Here is a 9,828-nt window from a genome sequence, read left to right as displayed (position 1 = left end):
TGTATACCCAATGTCAGTTTCCTACAACAGGAGAAAGCAGTTAAGTGGGAAACTTCTTAACATGTACTAACTGACCAGTCTTTGGGAACTAAGAGGCATAGCAGGATATAGTTTTATCGAACCTAGTGTTTCTGAAAGTTACCTAGGGAGGCATGAAGAAGGAAATCTTTTTTGTAATCAAGGATTTTTTTAATTTAATTTTTAAAATTTATTTTTATTTTGTTGGTTTACAACATTATGTATGTTTTAGGGTATAGGCTCTTACCTCTTTGTATTTGCTACCAAACAACAATAACCCTCCATCACAACCCATTAGGTCCTCTTACTCTTTTGCTCCATACTTCCCACCATTCCCCTCAATAGTACCTCATTTCTATAGTCAGATTTCTAGGGTTTTGGTTTAGTTTTGTCCCTTTGCTATGTTTCTTTGTATCCCATATAGGGATGCAATCATCTAGTATTTACCTTTTGCCATCTAACATTTCAGTTAGCACAATCCCTTCCAGGTCTATCCATCTTGTCTTGAATGGCAAGATTCTATCTTTCATTCTTTTTAAAACAGCTGAGTAGTGTGTATGTCTACTACATCTTCCTTATGCACTCATCAGTCACTGGGCACTTACGTTGTTTCCATAGCTTGGCTACTTAAATAGTGCTACAATGATAACAGAGCTCAGATATGTGCATATATTCCTTTGAATTGTTACTTTTGTATTTTTCTATTTTGAGAAATCTCCATACTGTTCTCTGGACCAGTCTATAGTCCCACCAACAGTGAACAGATTTCCTTTTTCTCTACATCCTCACCAATACTTGCTGTTCCTGCTCTTTTTCTAGATGGTCCATTTTCACAGGTGTAAGGCCATATCTCATTGTGGTTTAATTTGCATTTTCCTTAGGATAAATGATGATCAACAGTTGTCATGTGCCTGTGGGCCATCTCGATATCTTTTTTTTTTTTAATAGAGGCATGTTTTATTTTATTTATTTATTTGTTTGTTCGTTTTGTTTATACATGCCCTGGGTACAGTCAGAAGCGCGGGAGGGTGAGAGAATTCACCAGAGCCAGAGCGGGGAGCAGAACAGGTAGAAGGACCGAAGTACACTGCTGAGGGGAGCAGCGGGTGGCAGGAGAGGTCTGCGCGCCATGTGGGACCCTCCTCCAGTGGCCAGGGAGCAGCTGGGGATCGAACCGGCGCCACAGAGCCCGCGGGCAGCTTTGCAACCCAGCGCTCAACCGCTGTGCCACCAGGGAGGCCCTCGATATCTTCTTTGGGAAAGGGTCTGTTTAGATCTTCAGCCCATTTTGTGATTACCTTGTTTTCTTGTTGTTGATTTACAGGAGTTCTTTGTAGACCTTGTATATTAATCCCTTGCCAGATGTATAATGTGCAGGCAGTTTATGTTGTTCATTATTTCAAAGTTTTATTCCCCCTACCTCCCAAAAATAGGGTGGTGAGATAAAGATGTCCATGAAGGGTAATCAACTACAATATTCAATTGGACAGAAATAATAAGGACCCAAATTCAATTGGTAATATCCACTATACAAGTTAAAAAAAAGCAAGCTTTCTCTAGGTAGAAGAGTAGGACAGTTTTACTCTGAGTTTGTGCCCAAATAAGTTAGAAAAACTTCTGATTTTTTCCTTTTATTTCTGTCCTTTTTCTTTTGTAGCTCAGCCTTAGCTTCTTTTTCATGTTTTTTGATCAACTGTCCCACTTCCTTTAGTTTGACAACTCTGATGACCATCTTTCCATTCTCTTATCAGTGAGGCAATTGCTACTTTTTCAGCAGATGGTTTACTAACACCCATGTTCTCATTTAAAACTTTGATAACTAAAGCAAGTGCTGACTTCAAAGTCATTTCTCCTTCTTTGTAGTCTTGTTTTAACATTGACACAGCTGCAGTGCTATTATTTCCAATGCATGTGGCTTTTCACCCCCCATAATTTCCGGTAGGATTGCTCTAACAGAGCTGGAAGACAAAGTATCCTAGCCAATGTACAGCAATGAAACAGGAAAGGGACATTCTCCCCCAAACTATATATGTTTGTTTTCTATCACTCAGTACTCTAAACAACTGCTTATAAGGAATCAGCTCCTGATACTGTAATAAATACCTTTGAGCATTGAGCCTTGGTTCATTTGTCAGAACACTACACCAGAGTTAGGCCTGCCGACTGCAAGCCATGTCCCTCACTGAGTTTATAAATTTTTTCAGAACAAAAGGCTTCACCAGAAGTTTGTGAAGGTCAGGTTTCTCTACTGCAAGCAAAATACCATTGTTTTCTAAAATTTCCAAACAGGTGTCTGCATATCCAGTATCTACCCTGGCATATTCCACTTTATACAAATGACCTTCTGGAGAACATATAGTCCTGGAGTCATATCTTGGAGACATGTTACGTGATTTTGATGTGTCTTCTAAGGAAAAACACTGTAGAATGGAGAGTTCTACAAAAGAAAGCCCTACACAGAGGAAAAGTATCCTCTGCCAATATAGTCAGTCTTTCTGGTTTAAAGACATTTTCTTTCACTGTACAGAAGCTTTTTTAAATTTAAATATTATTTTTATATTCCCCATACAATTACAACCCCCTCATTTTGACCCTAAACCCTCCTTTCCCCGCCCCCCCCCACCTCCCATAGAGCGTCTCTGGTTCATAGTTGTTTGTTGATTTTGATTTTTTCTTTCTTATAGTTATTCTTTTTAATTTGATGTAGACCCATTTGTTTATTTTTACTTTTGTTTCCCTTATCATTAGACTCAAGTCCCCAAAGGCATCTCTGAAATGACTATTACAAGTGTTTTGTCTCAGTTTATAGATGTATGTGTTTGTATACATATATGTTTCAGTTCTCACATCCATTTCTTTTTTTTTTTTTTTTAAGATTTATTTATTTATACAAGCACTGGGGTACAGGCCAGAGGCGCGGGAGGGTAGGAGAATTCACCAGAGACAGAGCAGGTTGCAGACCAGGCAGAGGGACTGAAATACACTGCTGAGGGGAGCAGCGGGTGAGACAGGAGAGGTCTGGCGCACCACGTGTGAATCTCCCTGACTGGCTGGGAATCGAACTGGTGCTGCTGGGAATTGAACTGGCGCTGCAGAGGCTGTGGACAGCTTCACAGCACTGCACTCAACTGCCTGCGCCACTGGGGAGGCCCCACATCTATTTCTTATATTAACTTTTTGTGCATAAGGTGAGGTGGTGGTCTAATTAAATTCTTTTCTATGGCTGTCTCGTTTTTCAAATGTCATTTGTTGAAGAGATGTTCCTTTCTCCAATGTATACTCTTACCTCCTTTGTTGTAAAGTGTCCATGTAAGTGCGGTTTTATTTCTTTAGTTTCAATTCAGTTTCTTTGGTATGCCTATTTTTATTCCATAATGTTTTAATATAGTTTGAAGTCTGGAACATGGTACCATTGTTTTTCAAGAAAGAAATATTGCATATAGCTTTTGCCCTGAGAATATTGTGAATTAATATTTCATGAACCAGATTTTGAGAAATATTATTGAAATCTATTTAGGGCCTTCCTCTCTTTCACTATCCACCCATCCCTACCCCCAATCCATATGCAATGCATATGTATAGATTGCACATGAAATAAATATAGGAGGATTTGCTAGTATTTACATCTTACAATCAAGATACAAAATGACTTTGACTGGGACAGTTAGTACCGTTAAGTCCTAATTTATATGCTGAAATTTGAATGAGAGTAAATTATGAAAAAAAATCAAATATACACATATAGGGTCTCAGAATTCCACTTTAACAGCAATTCACATGAAGAATGCCACAGAATTCTCAATGTCAGAAAGTTCAATATGAAACCACTCATCATGACTGACGAAAATATCATGTAAGCATTGTAGTTCTGGAAGAAGTCCCACCTGGATAATGTGAACTACAGGAATCCCACTATGCTGCTTGTCCTGCTTGGATGTATTGGTGGCAAATTTAAGAGGGAGCTTATAACGTATGTGCAGGCAATGAAGTCCAAGAAGTAATGGGAGGAGGAAAATCAGGATAAGTGGTACACCATGAAGCAAAAGACAGGGGAGTATTTTCAAACAATCAAGAAAAAGAACTCTATGATATTAAAAATGAATTCTAGCTCTAATATTTTGTGATTCCATTTTTTAAGAAAATAATAGTACGGAATTCTCTGTCCTGTGGTTCTGTTTTGAATATCGCTCAGCACAAGGTATGTAGTCAGGAAACACACTAACAGAAAGCTTGACATTTGTATATCATTTCCACATGTATAGTTATCTTGCCTTACTATGCATTTGAGGATGAAGAAAAATACATCTGTCATGTTGTCTTCAGATAAGGAAACTTAATTTCAGAAAATTGTTTTGCCTAAGGTTATATAACTGGAAGAGATACTTTGATTTCTTAGCCAATTGATTTTCTTTCTCATATACTATTTTCTCCATATATGATATAATATTAAGTTTCAGCCAACATCTCTTTAAATTATTAGAAATTCTAAATTGCTGACATGTCTATATTTATCTGAATATATTTCTAAAGAGCACAACTTATCTAACAAATTAAAAAAACATTATTATCTAATATCAATGAATTTACCTGGATTTAAATAACCACTTTTTTCCCCTTAAAGAATTATCTCTTTTTACATATTGATCAATCCAGTACTTTCATTCTCTTAATTTATTGCCATGCAACATTTGCAAAATTATAAGCTGTTATGAGCAATCTACAGCTGTTGGATGGCAAGTTTCTCATTGAGGATGCCTGCAATGAATGTAACCAATTGAAATTTTGGCTTTTGTCACTAATTTAGTAATTTTTAACTTACAGCCAACTTCATACGTCAATAAAAATGAAGAAAAATTTTACTTATGGAAAAAAATGCTTGCTAAGATTGGCAATGAAAATGAATTTGACACAGAAAAGTCAGTGGTTTAAGATATCATTCTATCGATTTTAGCCATAACCTGGTCAGGGTATCAGATACTCTGTTCAGAAAGGTATTGAGAAGAATAATTTGGTTAAGAGGATAATAAATCATTACCTATATTAAATATTACATATGTTGTCTTAAAAGTCAAATCAGTTCATTAAAATAAAACTAACACAGGGGCCTCCCTGGTGGTGCAGGGGTTAAAGACAGCACAATCAAGATATCACCAGCCACTGCAGCACGAGTTCCATCCCCAGCCGGCCAGGGAGAAACCCACATGGCACAGCAGACCTCTCCTGTCTCGCCCGCTGCTCCCCTCAGCAGTGTATTTCAGTAGATCTGCCTGTTCTGCTCCCCACTCTCTTCGGTGAATCCTCCTACCCCCAGCACCTCTGGCCTGTATGCACAAATAAATAAATCTTTAAAAAAAATAAAACAAACACAAAAGTGAATGAGCTACCATCTTTTTTATATCAGAAAATAATAATCAAGTATTCATGTTCATATGCTCACGTTCAGTATCGTACAATTATGTAATACTTGAAAATATTTTGAAATCTCACGGGTTATGTCTTAAAATTATTTTTTTTACCCAAAGTCACCAAGTGATCTTTGCCCTCCCCTAGCTACAATAACAGTCTCCCTTCAACACCTTTTAACACATTACTGCTTCTGAACCCTTTCCTCTTAACAAAAACACTATCGAAATTTAGCATTAACTTTCATGTTTCCTGCTTCCTTGCCCACACATAAATTAATTGGAAGTATTCTCTTTGTCCCCCTGGAATGGACTAACAATATTTGATGTTCTTATTTGTTTGCTTATTCAAGTCTTTCCCCCCCTCAGATTACCAAATAACCTACTTTGTACAAAACCAAAGAATGCAGAACTGTAAAAATTAGAATGTGATCATGCCTTAGAGTCTCACCATATTAATCATATTGGTGACTACTATTCTAAAAGTCTAAAAAAATATATTTTATGAGTATACAGTAGTGTTTTTATTTATTTTTAAATATGTATATATATGTTATTCTAATACCATCCTTCTTTGATAACTTTAGCTTTGTACTATAATTTTAAGTTGGGAAGTATCACACCTCCATTCATTTTTTTCTAAGAATTGCTTTGGTTATTTGGGATCTTTTGTGGCTCCAAATAAATTTCGGTAATGTTTACTCTATTTCTTGAGGAATGTCAAAGGAATTTTGATAGTGGTTGCACTAAACCTGTATATTTCTTTGGGTAAGATTATCATTTTGACAAAGAACTTGTATAAAACTTGGTTAGCAGCTGTAGAGAACTGTTGGCTGGATAAGCTCAATATGACTCCATTTTATGTTGGTGGCATTGAACAGGGTACATAAATACAATGACAGGAAGAAAGCCACAGAATATAAGATTTATACAAAACAGGGGTCAACAAACTTTTTTAAAAAGGGACTAGACAAAAAAGATAAAGACATGCAATTTACAGCAACATGGATGGAGCTGGAAGGGATCATGCTCAGCAAAATAAGCCAGAAAGAAAAATAAAAATACCAGATGTTCTCACTCATAGCAGGAATCTAGAAAACTTAAATAAGGGACCAGGAAAAAGAATAACTATAAGAAAAAAAAAATCAAAATCAATAAACAACTATGAACCAGAGACACTCTATGGGGGGTGGGGGGCAGGGAAAGGAGGGATTGGGGTCAAAATAAAGGGGTTGTAATTGTATGGGGAATATAAAAATAAAATGTAAATAAAAAATTTACAATTAAAAAAATAAGAAAATGGATAAACTGTTATCTTCATACAATGGAATATTACTCAGTAATAAAAATGAATCAGCTACTGAAAAAAAAAAAGGGACTAGACAGTAAATATTTTAGGTTTTGTGTACCAGTCATATCAGTTACAACTGCTTCACTCTGCTATTATGGTGCTAATAGTCATTGGCAATAACTAATTGAATGGCTATGGTATGTTCCAATAAAACTATAGAATTGGTGGGTCACATTTTATTCATGGGCCATAATTTGTCAGTCCTAATATAAATCATTGATTTTCCTGCTGTGTTAGTCCATTTAGAGCCTTCTTCGATCGGGCATGCAGGAGTTACCCTCTCTCTGGTCTCCTGTCTTTTCTTCCTCCCTTTAATTCCTCAGACTCTTTTGCTTTGTGACCAGGGCCCTCAGCTCTAACTTAGAAAGGCAGATTCAGATCTACAATAGATAGCTGTAAAAATTATTAAGATTTTTCAGAGTGAACCATTCAAAGACAAGTAGATTCTATTGCTAATACTGTTTTTCCAAGCATAATTTACATATTTACTATCTGGCCAGCCTGTTTTATGCTACCTTTGAACTCAGAACTCTTATGTCAGTACCAAGTTGCTCCATGTGCTAGCCATTCATAGTGGCATGCACCCCCTCACTCTCATCCCTGGCAACCTCTAATGTACTCTCCATCTCTATAGCTCATGATTCTTTTTTCACCGTTGCTTCCATATTACTTAACCAACACACAAACATCTGAGTCCCAAGCACACAAACATTTAACAAGTATTTCCTAAATGAAGGAATGGAAACAATGTCAAATGTCCCTTTTTGCAGTTGAAAACTTTAAAAAAAAAAGTTTCATATTCATTAACAAAATTCTGATTGTCTGAAAATCATGGTTAAGGTTATAATTAAACTATTCATGCTACCATTTAAAAAAATAATGTTTCCTGTGGGTATAAATGAAGTCCACAGAATAGTGAACAACATGCCAGTGAGAGGTCAGACCGACCCCCTTGGAGTACTGGTTAATTGTGTTGCACAGGAAGTGTTAATCTGGCACTTCACAATGGGCAATTTTTTAGTTCATGCACTAATCAGGGGGTGACTATGACCAAAGGAGTTTAAGATACCCCACCCTTTCCTGTATCACACCAGAGATGACTGGAGCAGGTCTCTGAAGACTGTGAACAGACCAAATCTGAAAGTCACAGCCATTCACTGTCATTTCTGGAGTCAAACTTTTAAGGGATCCTCAGAAATAGAGGACACCTTGGGCAGGTTATAAGTGAAAGCAACTCTATAAGTCATATCCTATACAGACAACAACAACTATACAGAGAACCATTAGTTGAACCTAATAACTCAAGGGAAAAGTGGGTGAGGCCAGTGGCCCTTGAATTGGGTCACACAAAGATTTTGCATGGACTGTGGAGGCATAGATTAATCTATTCAATTTTAGGCCTTCAAGACTTCTATATATACTCTTTCCTAAAATTTGAGTTGCCAAAATTAAGTCTGCATTCATAATAGCTCTTCTTACAATTGATAAAACAAATGCATTTCTTTGCAACCACCCACCGTCTTTCCTAGTACATGGAAACATGTACTAGTGCCAACTGAGGGAGGAGGCTGTATTAGCCATCATTTAAGTCAGCATTACCTCATGGGAGTTCCTATCATATATATATATGGGGAGCTGTGATGAGGTCCAGGTCTGCCAATCTCAGTCTGATAGGAACTCTGCGGGAAGAGTGCCATCAAGTTCAGGTGACAGGGCTGCTCTGGGCAGCAGAGCTTCCGCAGGTGGTAGATACATGCTTCCAGCAGCACAGTAGCATAGTTGATGGTGACCAAACCTATGCCCAGCTTTTGAGACCAATAGGGCCACTCTGGTCAGGTGAGGGATAAATCCATGATGTCATCTGAAAACAGGAGGAAAGCCTGGAGCAGTTTCATGCACCAGCCCACAGTCAGGGTCCACAATAGTCTATCAGTGTCTGCTTCCTCAGCTCCAGCAGCTCCTGGAATGCTCTAAGCCCATCAAACCCCAATGGTTCTTGCCTCCCAATGGGTTGACCAGCACCTCCATGAACACATCTCCTGTCTCTGGTGCCCCAGCTCATTCCCTGTCAGCACCTTGATAAGCTCAGAGAAGTACTGGATGAAATCCTATTTTTCTTGTTCATAAATGTCCAATTTCTTGTCTCTTCATTCTGAGAGGAATAATGTAGTCTGTTCTAGGTGGCAATATTGGGTTTTTTAAATGTAACTGGAAAAATTCCCAGTACTACCCCAAAATTCAAGACACAGTGGGAAAAACTTGGATGAAATTTTCATGAGAATTCTTTAAAATTCAATGTTATTGAATAGTAGTTATTATCAAAAATGTGATTTGAAGGGCCTCCCTGGTAGTGCAAGAGGTTAAGATGCAATCTATGAAGCTATCAGCAGCCACTGCAGCATGAGTTCGATCCCTGCCCAGGGAGCTACCCACATGGCGCAGCAGACCTTTCCTGACTGACCAGCTGCTCCCCTCAGCAGTGTATTTCAGTAGATCCGCCTGTTCTGCTCCTCACTCTGGTGAATCCTCTCACTATCCCCCACCTTTGACCTGTACCCCAGTTCTTATATGCATAACTAAATAAATCTTTTAAAAAATGTGGTTTGAAATGCTATTTTAGAGATAGCAAATATTTTATCCCATAGATTTTTCTGACTAGAAAAAAATTATTCTTATTTATTCCTAAAAGCCAAACAACAAATATATGTACTGAATTCCATGCTTTTTAAAAAAATCATACTTCTTTCTTCATAACGACATAATTTTAGCAACATATTACTTTCTTTGTAGGTAGAAAATGAGTAATGAAATATCGGCTTATCTTAAAAACTTACAGTAGAATGATATATTAATTATATTAGACATATAATAATTTAATTCTAAATAATTTTAGTAACATTTTGCAAAATGTGGTGTATTACTTTATGTGTGTTTTTAAAAAAAATTCCCTGAAGTACATAACAAGTACTATGTGGCTGACGTGTAGAAAATAAGAGTCAGCCTTCCTAAGTTATATGGCAGAAGATCCCATATCCTGAATGGGCAAAATCTAGAGCT

The 9,828-nt window shown here is 37.3% G+C and overlaps 1 pseudogene across 1 annotated transcript; it reads right to left on the bottom strand.

Annotated features, from left to right (window-relative positions):
- Positions 1 to 1,597: 1,597 nt before the first annotated feature.
- Positions 1,598 to 2,402, bottom strand: LOC311173688 (proteasome subunit alpha type-4-like; annotated as a pseudogene). Its single transcript has one exon. The product of its transcript is annotated as a proteasome subunit alpha type-4-like (transcript).
- Positions 2,403 to 9,828: the final 7,426 nt, after the last annotated feature.

The sequence above is a fragment of the Talpa europaea genome, assembly GCF_964194135.1.
Source record: "Talpa europaea genome assembly, chromosome: 7".
Classification (NCBI taxonomy): Eukaryota; Metazoa; Chordata; class Mammalia; order Eulipotyphla; family Talpidae; genus Talpa; species Talpa europaea.
The sequence above is the reverse complement of the archived record's forward strand: the minus strand, read 5'-3'. Positions and strand labels throughout refer to the sequence as shown.